We start from the raw sequence: 15,603 nt of genomic DNA, 5'->3' as shown, positions 1-15,603 counted from the left end.
TTTAACACCCAGGTATACTGGATGAAAACGAATTTAACACCCAGGTATACTGGTAGAAAACGAATTTAACACCCAGGTATACTGGTAGAAAACGAATTTAACACCCAGGTATACTGGTAGAAAACGAATTTAACACCCAGGTATACTGGACGAAAACGAATTTAACACCCAGGTATACTGGAAGAAAACGAATGTAACACCAAGGTATACTGGACGAAAACGAATTTAACACCCAGGTATACTGGTAGAAAACGAATTTAACACCCAGGTATACTGGACAAAAAAGAATTTTACACCCATGTGTACTGGACGAAAACGAATTTAACACCCAGGTATACTGGACGAAAACGAATTTAACACCCAGGTATACTGGATGAAAACGAATTTAACACCCAGGTATACTGGTAGAAAACGAATTTAACACCCAGGTATACTGGTAGAAAACGAATTTAACACCCAGGTATACTGGTAGAAAACGAATTTAACACCCAGGTATACTGGACGAAAACGAATTTAACACCCAGGTATACTGGAAGAAAACGAATGTAACACCCAGGTATCCTGGACGAAAACGAATTTAACACCCATGTGTACTGGACGAAAACGAATGTAACACCAAGGTTTACTGGACGAAAACGAATTTAACACCCAGGTATACTGGACGAAAACGAATTTAACACCCAGGTATACTGGACGAAAACGAATTTTACACCCATGTGTACTGGACGAAAACGAATTTAACACCCAGGTATACTGGACGAAAACGAATTTAACACCCAGGTATACTGGAAGAAAACAAATTTAACACCCAGGTATACTGGACGAAAACGAATTTTACACCCATGTGTACTGGATGAAAACGAATTTAACACCCATGTATACTGGACGAAAACGAATTTAACACCCAGGTATACTGGACGAAAAGGAAGAGACAACCTTCTCCAATGACCAAAACGTTGAGTCGAACTAGGATCTGCAAGTCCGAGGTAGAGTGTCATACCGCACGACCACACAGCTACTATCGGGACCCCGTTTGCTCGTGAATGAATGACAAGATAATTCAAGCAACATTGATCCCGTGTGGAAGATACTTAAGTGATTAGCTCGGGATTTTGATCGGAATTTGACCTTATCATTTTTTCTTCTGTTCTGCCTGGAATGTGGTACACATGTCAATATTTCTCATTCTTTCCTCCTCCTCCTCCTCCTACTACTACTACTACTACTACTACTACTACTACTACTACTACTACTACTACTACTACTACTACTACTACTACTACTACTAATACTACTACTTCTACTACTACTATTACTACAACTACTACTACTACAACTATTACTACTACTACTACTACTTCTACTACTGCTGCTGCTACTACTACTACTACTTCTACTATACTACTACTACCACCACCACTACTCCTACCACTGCTACAACTACTATAAACCTCTAACACTTTTATTTCAACCACCACCAAAACCACCACTATGTAATCTTATTCATTTCTTAAATTATAACACAAAGAACAGTACATCTCCTTCGTCAAGACCTTCTAATCATAACATTATACTTACGACAAAATTATCCGATTCTAAATAATTTGAACCCTCACTCTTTGAACAATCACAATATTATGATATAAAACTCCTGAATCGATTTTACGCCTTGCTGAATATGGAATGTAATTATCTGATACTATACCAATCTATGACAAGTGTATTCCCATTGGCGGGGCGACACACCAATTACAGAAATGATACTGTCAGTGAGATATCAATGAATATTATAATATATTATCAAGAACGATCTCGAGTTTTTATTGTGGTGGATAGAAGGAGTGGGACAAAATGTCGACCTGCGTGACACGTGACACAATGTTTATCAGGGAATGAGACCTGGTCCGTACTCGATTCTTTTATAGAAGGAACGAAATTGACGTCTCACAGCTCTTTGTTATTGTTTTTAGACAACCATTTTTATGAGTAGATCTCTTGTAATATACGAGTCATATTTACTAACTTTATTTTTCTCTCCATCTTTTTGAGGCGATAGATCATAAATCTAGATTGTACGAATTTGACGTCATCAGGTCTTTGTTATTGCATTTCGCCATCCTCGTTTACTAAACTGTATTAACCAGACTATAGATAGTTCGAAGATGACGTCACTCGAGTCTTTATTATTGTTTTTTTGCCATCCGCGTTTATGAGTAATGTTCCCTGAACTGTATTAACCCTACTATAAACGTTCATGGATACACACAAATTTGTGTGATGGTCCGTTATACTTCCGGATGGCAATGTTATGAGCTTCTTAGCCAACCGCATACTATCTATTAATGTCCAAGGTTACACGTGGTTTTGTGTGTTGGGGTCCGCTATAGATAGAATGAAGTTGACGTCACTCGGGTCTTTGTTTTTGTTTTTTTGCCATTCACGTTTATGAGTAATTATCACTAAACTGTATTAACCAGACTATAAACGTTTAAGGTTACACATTGTTTTGTGTGTTGGTCCGTTAAACTTCTGGATGGCAATGTTGTGCCCTTCTTTGCCAAGCGCATACTATCTATACGTAATGTAGTTTGAACAGTTCACCACTTAGCAAGCAAAAGAAGAACGACAAACATACAGAACAGGATCAGCCGTATTCGACGTGTTTATAAATATAGATGTACTCATGGCCCTAGTGTTGTCTCTGTCCGAAAGAAAATTGTAATATCGCCTAACAGGCACCATGTCTCGTTCTTCATGTTATGTGTTGCTGTTGGTCAGGGACCCTTTGTAAAGCGCTTTGAGCATGTTTAGTGGATATTGCGCGATATAAAAGCTCAAGTTTAGTCTAACATTGTTGTAATGGACAATATTTTGAATCATTTGTTGAGATTTCCATTACAACAATGAGCCCATAATGAATTGGGTTATCAGATCTGCAAATAAGTGGACGTCGGCCGCATGCTATCTATGATGGATTGCAGAGTGAATGAACGAACATAAATCAATGAACACAATATTATTTGTTGTCATATCATAGACAGATACATAATCGGCAATTAGTGTTATCATTGCTAGACAAATATCGCCATTCACTGACGAATTGCCTTTTGTAATTTAACGAATAGAGTAGGGGACAATAGAGTGATGTCTAAATACTGGTTCCAATCTCCAATGAAGTGTTAAACCAGTCATCCGGAGGACTGGATTCAAACCCTATGCAACTGATCTTCTGTTTCGAGAGTTTTAGCGTCGTATAAATAAATGCTGTTCCTCAATAAAGGCCATCCGTCCTCTCTCCCTTTTACGCACTGAATTCATCCGCCATGTTCTCAACAAAACAAACACAATAACAACATTTGGCTGCAAAACTTGTCCTTGAAATATCGATCGATTAAAATGGCCTCCATCTTGTCAAAAACTATCAAACCCGGGACTTCAAGTCAGTACTTTTTGGAAGTCCCCAGTCTGAGACTTTTTGACAGACGAGGATCATTTTAAAAGATCTTTATATGAAGGACGCGTTTTCTGGCCCAAATATTTCGAACGTTTTATTTTATTTCAGAATATTTGAGTGTGTCGTATCAGTCAGAGTGTGTCGTATCAGTCAGAGTGTGTCGTATCAGTCAGAGTGTGTCTTATCAGTCAGAGTGTTGATATAAGATAACACACCTATTAGACAACAATTATAGCCTGACCTCGTTGCTTTGTTTGAAGCTTGAAAGAATGGAAATAAAATAAAGTAAATAAATAAAAATCCCTTTATTCATTCCATAGGAGAAATTTGTCTCTAGGGTTTATTCCAAGGGAAGACTGGAATAACCCAGGCGTCAGCCGCAGTGCAGCGCTGCAAATTGAGCTAGGGCGAGGAGACTTGTTCAAGGCCACACAGCGCAGCGGCTGCTGATCGACTCGGTACCTTTCGGGTACGAAGCAAAGACTGTACCGCTGAGCCACGTTGCCCCCTAACAACGATGAGGTCAATATTCAGCTCTACTTAATCTCAAGAAACGAATTGTGAAATTAGGGAGTAGTTACTGGTATAAGATTAAAAAACAAACAAACAAAAAAAAAAAAAAACAACTTTTTAAACATTGAGTTTTTTATCGCGCAATATCCACTAAACGTGCTCGGAGCGCTTTACAAGGGGTCCCTGGCCAACAGCAACACTAAACATGTAGAACGTGACATTATGACGCCTGTTGGGTGATATTGCAATTCTTTCGAATAGAGGCAACGCTGTTAACGGCCAGGTACACGTTTTACATCTGAGTACCCTGAGAGAATGTGAGTAAAGAGCCTTTTACAGGGACTCAACTATGCGCCGAGTGAGGCTCGAACCTGGGAGCTTCCGATCCGAAAGCTAGTGTCATACCACTAGACCACATAGCCACAAGATTTGAAAAAGGGTGTATAAAACAACTCCAGACAAAGAGGAGAGGATAAGACAAGAAAATAATCAGAAGGTCTGAGGTTCAATCCCCATTTGAAGAAGGCTGATTATGGGAAGATTTTTTTTCTTGTATTTTTCTCTGGCACTGATTCATCCACATTTTTTTTTCAGATCGAAAAACTGACGACTGACAGGCCACGGGTCGCCTCAAACCGACGACTGACAGGCCATGGGTCGCCTCAAACCGACGACTGACAGGCCATGGGTCGCCTCAAACCGACGACTGACAGGCAACGGGTCGCCTCAAACCGACGACTGACAGGCCACGGGTCGCCTCAAACCGACGACTGACAGGCCACGGGTCGCCTCAAACCGACGACTGACAGGCCACGGGTCGCCTCAAACCGACGACTGACAGGCCACGGGTCGCCTCAAACCGACGACTGACAGGCCATGGGTCGCCTCAAACCGACGACTGACAGGCCACGGGTCGCCTCAAACCGACGACTGACAGGCCACGGGTCGCCTCAAACCGACGACTGACAGGCCACGGGTCGCCTCAAACCGACGACTAACAGGCCACGGATCGCCTCAAACCGACGACTGACAGGCCACGGGTCGCCTCAAACCGACGACTGACAGGCCACGGTGGGGTCTGAGGGAGTCGGCCGACTGTCCCCACTGTCAGGGAACGCCAAAGACAGCAAACCACATAATCCTACACTGCCCTGTGACCAGATTGGCGGGCTGTTTCGAGGCTGTCCTCAACTCAAGTGACGAATTTATAGACTTGCTGGAGACTTCCAGTGTGGAGATGTAGCCTTACTCTACTACTACTATTTCAGATCTTTAACAGAAATGTAACGTTGTGCGCGTTTATAGTTAACCCTTTATGGATAAGCAAGACGATCAATAAAATACAAAACACGAATCTCAAAATAATTCTTGTGTTTTGTGTTGTCTGTCCCATTGATCATCCATCCCGTCTGTCGATAAAGGGGAAACCTGAAACGTCCACACATTTTGTCTCTGTTAATAAACGAGAACTAAAGTTTTGCCTCATTCGTGAATTCACTTCGTTGACAGAGGTATTGCCTTATGCTGACAAAACACTTTTTTTTCAATTCTGAAAAAAAATGATAATCAAAATATGAGTTTTTCATATAGCGCAGTATCACTAAATGCGCTCAAACTGCTTTACAAGGGGTCCCAATTCTTAACGCTCGAAAGACGCTACACATTTTTATCTGGCAGGGACAATGCTGTTACCGGCCATGTACTCGATTGACACCTGAGTACAGTGAGAGAATGTGATTAAAAAGCCTTTCCAATGACTCAATTTATCCGAACCAGCGACCACCTGAGCTCTAGCCCTTCGGTCAAGGACTCAACTATGCTCGTCCACGACCACGAGACTTAAACCTGGGACTGCATGTCAAAGGCAGATCCCAAAACAACTCTTTAAAAAGATTTTCCTTCGTGGATCGATGGGTTAAGATGGCCCCCGCCTTTCACGGTGAAGTCCCAGGTTTGAGAGTTTTTGCCAAGATGAAGGTCACTTAAATCGATCGATATTTGAAGGACGAGTTTTCTGGCCAAATTTTAAAATATGGGGTTTCCCTAAGTACGACAGGATGAGAAAATAACTGTCCACGATACACAATTAATACCATTACGAATCTCCATGGCAATGTGAAACTGTCCACGATAAACAATTAATATCATTACGAATCTCCATGGCAATGTGAAACTGTCCACGATAAACAATTAATATCATTACGAATCTCCATGGCAATGTGAAACTGTCAACGATACACAATTAATATCATTACGAATCTCCATGGCAATTTGAAACTGTCCACGATACACAATTAATATCATTACGAATCTCCATGGCAATGTGAAACTGTCAACGATACACAATTATTATTACGAAACTCCATGGCAATGTGAAACTGTCCACGATACACAATTAATATCATTACGAATCTCCATGGCAATGTGAAACTGTCCACGATACACAATTATTATTATTACGAAACTCCATGGCAATGTCGATGAATTTCGGAGGTCCGCGGAATTCGTTGTTAGCACCGGAAACCAGCTTTGATCTACTTCGGGGTAACGCAAGAAAAAGAAGAAGAAGAAGAAGAAGAAGAAGAAGAAGAAGAAGAAGAAGAAGAAGAAGAAGAGGAAGAAGAAGAAGAAAAATGGGGCAATTGTAAACCGTAACACACACAATCACTAAACGTGCTCAAATCGCTTTACAAGGAGTTCCCAGCCAAAAGCAAAACTTAGCACGTAGGACGAAGACATGGCGCTTTTGAGGCGATATTAAATTTTAAAAATTTCAGAGACAGAGACGCCGCTATTAACGGCCAGGTAGTCAGTTTACACCTGACTACGGCGAGAGAATTTGAGTAAAGAGCCTTTTCCAAGCACTCAACTATGTGCCGCTCAGAGCGGGACTCGAACCCTGGACCTTCCAATCGACCTTCAGATAGCTCAGTGGTTAGAACCCTCGCCTCATACGGAAAGAGACTGGTATTGATCCAGGATATAGATAGTATGCGTTTGGCTAAGAAGCTAACAACATTGCCATCCGGAAGAATAATGGACCAACACACAAAACTATGTGTAATTATGAACTTTTATAGTTTCGATAAAACCGTTTAGTGAGTATTACTCATAAACGTGGATGGCAAAAAACAGCAACAAGACCAGAGTGACGTCAACTTCATTCTATCTATAGTCGAGAAATTTTTCCTGACTTCTCCCACACTCACCCACCCATTCAGCAGCGTAACAGTGTAATACCAAAGTTAGGTGATTTTATTTACAATATTCCTACAATGCCAGTCATTTGATATTGTCTGGCACTCATTTACGCCTGAGTTGAATTCGTAGAACGTATATGTGATATACCTGACCCAGAGACAAACTACGCAAGCAAATGAACAAAATAAAGAGTTTTCGCACTCACTGCCCGTAGCCATCGTTAACTTATAGCCTGACACTGACCAAAAAAAAAAAAACGTCAAAAGAAAAGTCTTTGGTCACAAAAGAAAACAAACGTTGAGTTAGAACCAGTTGTTTCCCTAAGAAATGACCAACGACAGCTCACTAAACGGTGCAAAAACCTAGAAAATGACGTCAAACAATTCGTCATATTGGGTTGTAGTGTTAGGCTTTGAGTTAACGACGGGCTACGCCCTGCCACCCATCCAACCACCGATTACGTGCATTGACCAACGTGTGTTTATTTCCAGGTCTAATTTCCCACATTGTTATGGGCTCATTGTTGTAACGGAAGTACCTACTCTCAAGCCAACGCGAAATATTTCCTATTCACAATGTTCAATCAAGCCCATAATAGACACTTAGATCACCACGCCTCTCGGACATTCGTCATAATGTAAACAATGACAGTGATGGGTAAACATAATGAACTACACAGGCTTTACTATCGATGGTATTTGTCTAAGTAAAATACCCACTGTTCTACCGTTTGATCCATAGAACCAGCACAGAAAACTATGTGTAAATTTAAACGTTTATAATCTGATTGAGAAAATCGTGTGATAACTAGTCACTCCTTTAGCGGTATAACAACAATAACGATTTAATTCAGGTTATTGTTTATAAACAACCAACTTTGTTTGTTCAAGCACACGTGAAGGTGTGTCATAAATTCCATGTTATGATTGGTCAACTATCTACTGGTTAACGACATTCTGTCATCAGACCAATAAATAAGTGCCTGTCGACACTGACGTTTCCTTAGCGTATCCACCATCGAGACCATAATACATTGCGTAATGAAACACTAATTACTGTTTCCAAACAAGCATTATCGTGTTAGTGTTGTCCTTATATCTACATGGATGATACAGATAAACTAAGAGAATAGAAATAGTATACGATTCTTACACTCTTGCTTTTTGGAGTTCCGAACCGCTGCATGAACTTGCGAGTGTGCGTTGGGAACAAAGTTCGAATTCCAAAACGCAAGAGTGTAAGAAATTCTTTATTTTTCCTTCAATCGATTCCGATTTCGTCATCTCTGAGTAAAAGACATTTTCAAAAATCTAATTTTAGTGAAATTTGACGTTTGATAATCTGACGTCACAAATTATTATTGTAAACCTGCGCGTTACTATTTAGGGAGAGGGGTAGAATATTACCTCTATTTGCATTTCCCAAGCACTCCTACCCCCCCCCCCCACCCAACCCCCACTCACCGACCTCTACCCTATTCACAATAAATGACCTTCCATATGCCAGTGTGTAGTAATCCAACAATAATTCCGTATCTTGACTTTTCTCCGCTTTGGCCATTTAAATTTTCATTTCAAACACCGATCTATTAAATGTCTCTCGACTCATCAAATTTGGCTAAAAATTCCTAAATTTAGAAGTCCAAGGCTTGAAATGTTTTGATAAATTGAACGAGTTTCATTTTAATAGATCAAAATGTGTAGGAAAAAAATCAAAACCTAAAAAAACCCTACAAAAATAAAATACAAACAAAATTAAAAAAAAACAACAACAAAAAACTAACAAACAAATAAAAAATCGCTCTGACAAAATTAAAATATAAATACTTTTTGTTTATTTTCGCCAGAAAACGTTCAATTCAAATATCGATCAATTCAAATGACTTTTTAACTTGTCAAACTTTTTTTTTGAAGTCCTAAAATTGAAACTTAATCTGTCTAAGCCTTGCGACTCTTTGACGAGTCAAAGATAATTTAATCCATCGATTTTTTCAAGTCAAAGTTTGCTGGCCAAAATGCAAAATGAAAAGAAAAGAAATTCCGATCAATATAATGAACCTGGGACTTTGTGAAGTGGCAATGTTGAGAATGTTTGCCAATATAAATGTTTTATTTAATCGATCGATATTTATAAAGCGCTTTGAGCACGTTTAGTGGATATTGCGCTGTATAAAATTAAAGCTCAATTTTTTTTAGAAGGAGTTTTCTGGGCGAAAATTTAAATACGTGTTTTTCCCGAGTCGTGCAGAATGTATTGTAGTCTATTTCTATCTAGCCAGTGTTTGGATAAGGGCAGGTTACTCTAGCACCATTTGCTGGGCTATTCATCCAATCAAGCAGGACAAACACGAACCCTCGACGAGGACAAAGCAAAGAGATTCCAGCAAGCAATCGGTGCTGGGAAAATTTGGCCTAAGATCTGATCCTGTCTTCGATTACCTCCCTTTATATTGTATGAATTCGATCATCCGGAACAGCGGGTAGAATAAATTATTAACACGAACTGTGAAACCTGCTATATCAAATAAAACCTTATTTATAAGCCATGACGATCATTGATATAAACGGTCTCTTACATGCGACACAAATTGCGTACATCCTTGTCGCATAACGTCCGTAGTCTATTTTTATGGACTATTATAACTAATAGGTCCCGGGTTCGAGCTCCGCTTCAGGTACTTGCGTTTTTTTTCCTTGGGCAAGATTATTATCCCCCGTTTCGCTCACTTGGACAACATGTGTGATTCCTGTTGACACCAGACATCTTGTTTGATGAATTATGCCTCGGCGACGGTATCTTATGATGTCGTGGCGGAAGGACATAATTTTTAATTTTCAAAAAACTGATATGCTTTTTAAACTTTTAACTGTGAGACAACTGAATTTTTAAAAAAACGTGAGCATTCATATGGCGCATCAATATCCACTAAAAGTGCTTAAAGTGTATTACAGGGGTCATGTTTCGTCCAACATTTAAAGTGTTGTTCTTGGATTTTGGGTTTCCTTTGAGAACGTTAATTTAGTGGATAGTGGGATACATAAAAGTCGTTAGTGCTGTCTACATGTCCAGTTAGATCAGAATCGATGGCCTCCTGCTAATGTCGAGACACGCACCACTTATTACGGGAATGTGTTCGTCAATGATCCTTTCGAATACGAAGCAAAAGCCATACCACTGAACCATCTGATCTTTCCTGAAATACGTGATATTTTCTTTAACGTGTTTATTCCAACATGATACCAGATTGAACCAGTGGGCCATTCAAAATATAGAATGTAAAAATGGCAAATGCTGTGAAATTAAACAGTAGATATTTGACCAACCAAAATATGGGATTAGGGCGTGGCCTTTGTAAACGCCTGGCCTGATACTCACCAACAATTGACGTCAAAAGACAAGTCTTTGGCCACAAAAGAAAACAAATCGTAAGTTGTATTCAACAGTTCAACAAATGGGATCACTTGTTTCCTTGACCACTACTAAAAGCAACTCACTTGGCGGTCCACAAACCTAAAAATGACGTCAAAATATTGGTCTTAGTGGGTTTTAGTGTCAGGCTATAAGTTTACGATGGCTACGATTAGGGACCCACCCTCGTGGCTACGAGGACAGACATTGCAGGTATTTTATAAACAATGGCCATGAGGACAGACATTGCAAGTGGTTTATAAACAATGGCCACGAGGACAGACATTGCATGTGGTTTATAAACAATGGCCACGAGGACAGACATTGCAGGTGGTTTATAAACAATGGCCACGAGGACAGACATTACAGGTGGTTTATAAACAATGGCCACGAGAACAGACATTACAGTTGGTTTATAAACAATGGCCACGAGGACAGACATTGCATGTGGTTTATAAACAATGGCCATGAGGACAGACATTGCAGGTGGTTTATAAACAATGGCCACGAGGACAGACATTGCAAGTGGTTTATAAACAATGGCCACGAGGACAGACATTACAGGTGGTTTATAAACAATGGCCACGAGGACAGACATTACAGGTGGTTTATAAACAATGGCCATGAAGACAGACATTGCAGGTGGTTTATAAACAATGGCCACGAGGACATACATTGCAGGTGGTTTATAAACAATGGCCATGAGAACAGACATTGCAGGTGGTTTATAAACAATGGCCACGAGGACAGACATTACAGGTGGTTTATAAACAATGGCCACGAGGACATACATTGCAGGTGGTTTATAAAAAATGGCCATGAGAACAGACATTGCAGGTGGTTTATAAACAATGGCAATGAGAACAGACATTGCAGGTGGTTTATAAACAATGGCCATGAGGACAGACATTGCAGGTGGTTTATAAACAATTGCCACGAGGACAGACATTACAGGTGGTTTATAAACAATGGCCATGAGGACAGACATTGCAGGTGGTTTATAAACAATGGCCATGAGGACAGACATTGCAGGTGGTTTATAAACAATGGAATGAACGGACTCGATTGATTTTAGAGAACTTGTATGATTAATTCTCACTGAATTCTCTCAACCAGACTATAAACATTTCGCGTTACACATAGTCGTGAGTGTTGGTTCAATTCATCTGGCGGGTAGAATTAGTATTTTGTTCAAACAAGTACCAATGTGTAACATCTGTTTTGTTCGTTCAGTTTTGCAATCTTTGTCATTGATTGCTGAATATTGACAACTCAGACAGTCCGAATCATTTGGAGTTCAAGGACGAGGGCGTTGTTACATTCCTCCCGTTACGAGTTTATCATTGAACGGCATTATAGGACGGTCGTAAAACGGCCGTTTTTGACAATGGCTGGGGTTATATCCTTAGTCGTTTTCAACCTTGTGTTGTATTACAAATTGGCTGTAATTTTTATTATGAACAGATGAGTGTTTTATTCCAGGAGTCAAACAGCGAATGTATTCATTGGATCGAAACACGAGATATAAACAATTAGGAATGATTGACTTCTGAATTGGGACAACAAGCACGAATGGCACCTTGGAAAATAGAATCATTTTATTTGCCATATTTCTAATCCTCCCCAATTCTCTCTTTATATATATATATATATATATATATATATATATATATATATATATATTTACATTTCTTTCTCTTCGTCTATTTATCCATTCTCTCCTCTCTTTTTCTCCCCCCCCCCCCCTCTCTCTCTCTCTCCCTCTCTCTCTCTCTCTCTCGCTCTCCCATATTTATGCCCCGCTCTCTTCATTTCTCATACACAGACATAATCCCCCCCCCCCCCCCCCCCCCCTTCTCTCTCTCTCTCTCTCTCTCTTTCTCTCTCTCTCTCTCTCTCTCTTTCTCTCACTATCTTGCTCTCTCCCCGTCTTTATCTCTTTTCTTCTACTATTTTTATCTATCTATCTATCTATCTATCTATCTATCTATCTATCTATCTATCTATCTATCTATCTATCTATTTATCTATCTATCTATCTATCTATATATTTCTTTTCTCTCTCCTTTTTCAACTTTCTAAAAAAATTTAATGAATAATCAAGCAATGACAAATTAGCGGGAAAACATAATTTATTTCAAAATCATAAAAGCGGAATAAATAGTTTTAAAAGCTTCTCAAAATCAAAAATATTAAAATCCAACAAAAAAAAAAAGTGTATAATAGATTTTAATACGAACTAGAAAAGACAATGTACTTTATTTCATGTGAAGCAAGACAGACTAAATGTGACTCATTGCAGGAAAACAGTATTATGTTCGGGTGAAATCGACGCTGGAAAAGGGGCATACGTTGCCAGAGGGACTCGATTTCAAAAGGTCATAGGTCAAGAATCATATCTCTAGGCCACAATGCAACCTTCACAGCCCGGCTTGTATTATCTACTCCCAATGCTTACCGAGAGATGATGTCTTTCAGATGTCAATGCATTGCTGTTACTGGCATTTTGACCAAGACAATCGAGCAGAGAAATATTGTGATTCCACACCTTCTACTCTTCCGGTTCTAAACTCCTCGGAAGTGTGTATGTGCCTAGTCCTTTGGAGGACTAATAATGAATAGGTTATTCATGTATTGAATTATAAGGTGGCATAACTATTTTGGTAGCTGGGTGAACAAGAGGATTATTAAGATTATTTGACGTAAAAGAGCGAGGATGGAAGATCTTTTAGAAGACCAGCATTTATTTAATGTAGAAATAAAGATGCCATCACTCTGAAACCAGAATATCAGTTGCACAGTGTACATATTTAGTCCTCTGAACACTCGATTTACACTTCCAGTAAGATTAAAACCAATATTTTGACATCACACTTATATACCTATTAGGTCGACCGTAATAATAATAATGATAATAATAATAATAATAATAATAATAATAATAATAATAATAATAATAATAATAATAATAAATATAATAATAATAATAATAATAATAATAATAATAATAATAATAATAATAATGAATTGATTAATAGATAAATAAATATATTAATAAATAAATAAAATAATAAGGAATAAGTCCCTTTATTCATCCCCAAGGGGAAATTTGTCTTTAGGGTATATTCAAAGGGAACACTGGAATAACCCAGGCGTCAGCTACAGTGTAGCGCCGCAAAGTGAGCTAGGGCGAGGTGACTTGCTCAAGGCCACACAACGAGGCAGGTAGTCGAACTCGGGACCTTTTGGGTACGATGCAAAGACCGTACCACTGAGTCACACTGCCCCTAAGTGATGAAATCAAGTGGGAATGATTTTGATTGGAATATAGTCTGACCGAACCTTAAGGGGTTAAATCTCAATCACCGGGAAGAAAAAAGGGCAAGTTTTGATCATTTGAGCTGAGTCCCCTAAGCTGGCATTTGTCCCGGTTTACGAGCGTGAGGGCGAGAGTAACAAGAAGAAAATATATATATATATATATATATATATATATATATATATATATATATATATATATATATATATATATATATATATATATAATATATATATATATATATATATATATATATATATATATATATATATATATTATATATATATATAATATATATATATATATATATATATATATATATATATATATATCGAGTATAATATGATCAACTTCTATAATATTGTGTGGAGCATTCGTTCTCAACAAGAAGTGATCAATTCATGATGAGAGCCAAAGCACTAAACAATAATAATATTGCAGAAGTTGATTATAAATATACTTGAAATATTTTATGAATTGCTCCTTTTATCAAAAAGTTGAGCACTATTATATCATGTTCTTTTTATTTTTATAATTATATATATATATATATATATATACTCGTTAACATTTACAGATTCATGTCTGATACTACAGTAATTTTGCCGCACTCCGAAAATTTTGGCCAGCAAACTGATCCTTCAAATTCAACCAATCGGCTAAAATGGCCCTCTTGTCATCTTGTCAAAAACTCTCAAACCTCTAATCTTCTTCCCAGATTTTAGAGTTATTTTTTTCCTCTACAAATTGAGGATAATAATTTAAATGGATCGATATTTGAAGGACAAGTTTTTTGGTCAACATTTTGCATAAAGTTTTTCCAGAATGCGATTGGACAGGCATAGCTGTGTGGCTATGTGCTCTAGTGGCATGACACCCGCTTTCGGATCTTAAGGTCCTGGGTTCGAGCATCGCTCGGCGAATTGTTGAGTCCTTACTCACATTCTCTCACAGTAGAATTAGTACCTGGCAGTTAAGAGCTTTGTCCCTGTCGTAAAAAAAAATTTGTAATATCGCTTAATGGGCGTCATGTCTCGTTCTACATTTTACGTGTTGCTGTTGGTCAGGGACCTTTGTAAAGCGTTTTGGGTATGTTTAGTCGATATTGCGCTATACTAAAATAAAAAAGGTCACGTATCAGATACTCGCCTGATCCAATCAACTCGTATATCAATTGGTATCTGCTTTAGATTATATCTTCTGTTACAAATAACACCGCGTAGAATTAACTGAAGGGAAATTGTCCGTTTTTCATGAGAATGTTGCCCTGATGGGATTCAATAGATACTCTTATACGAGCCTGGAAACCCAAATGTGTTCTGGTTTCATTGATATAACGGGGATCCTCTCAAATCAACACTAAATATTCTTCTTTCCAACAAATTTAAAACAGGCCCAAAGTTGATTTCCGTTATCAGACCTGCAATGATTATCACGTTTACTTAGACGTGAATAGAAAATGGTCTTATGTTTAGGTGGGAATTATCTCTCGTAATCGGCAGTAACAAAACGATTGCAGAATTTCACGCCGATAATCTCCCAAAAATACCTGGTAAACGCGCCCGGGGGAGACAAAGAAAAACACTCATAGACCAACTGAAGGGCTTCACCAACCTAACAATCCAAGAGCTGTTTGAAAAAGCAAGACAGGGAGGAATGGAGAGAGATAATTCATGCAGTATCCGAAGCCTGGACCAGGCATGGAACC

The 15,603-nt window shown here is 38.7% G+C and overlaps 1 protein-coding gene across 4 annotated transcripts in view; it reads right to left on the bottom strand.

The window, feature by feature from the left end:
* The window catches only part of LOC144974713 (uncharacterized), an 8,006-nt gene extending 6,145 nt beyond the window's left edge, over positions 1-1,861 (bottom strand). For 3 of the 4 annotated variants that reach the window (XM_078917881.1, XM_078917879.1, XM_078917882.1), the window contains exon 1: positions 1,579-1,781. The gene's annotated coding sequence lies outside the window, so the exon portion shown is untranslated. Of the gene's footprint in view, positions 1-1,578 lie in introns of all 4 variants that reach the window. The other variant, XM_078917878.1, reaches the window with a different exon arrangement.
* Between the last annotated feature and the right edge of the window lie 13,742 nt (positions 1,862-15,603).

This window comes from Berghia stephanieae, chromosome 6 (genome assembly GCF_034508935.2).
Source record: "Berghia stephanieae isolate SIO BIC M18660-M18661 chromosome 6, UCSD_Bste_1.3, whole genome shotgun sequence".
NCBI classification, from domain to species: domain Eukaryota; kingdom Metazoa; phylum Mollusca; class Gastropoda; order Nudibranchia; family Aeolidiidae; genus Berghia; species Berghia stephanieae.
Note: the sequence above shows the minus strand (reverse complement) of the source record. Positions and strands in the feature narration are given on the sequence as shown.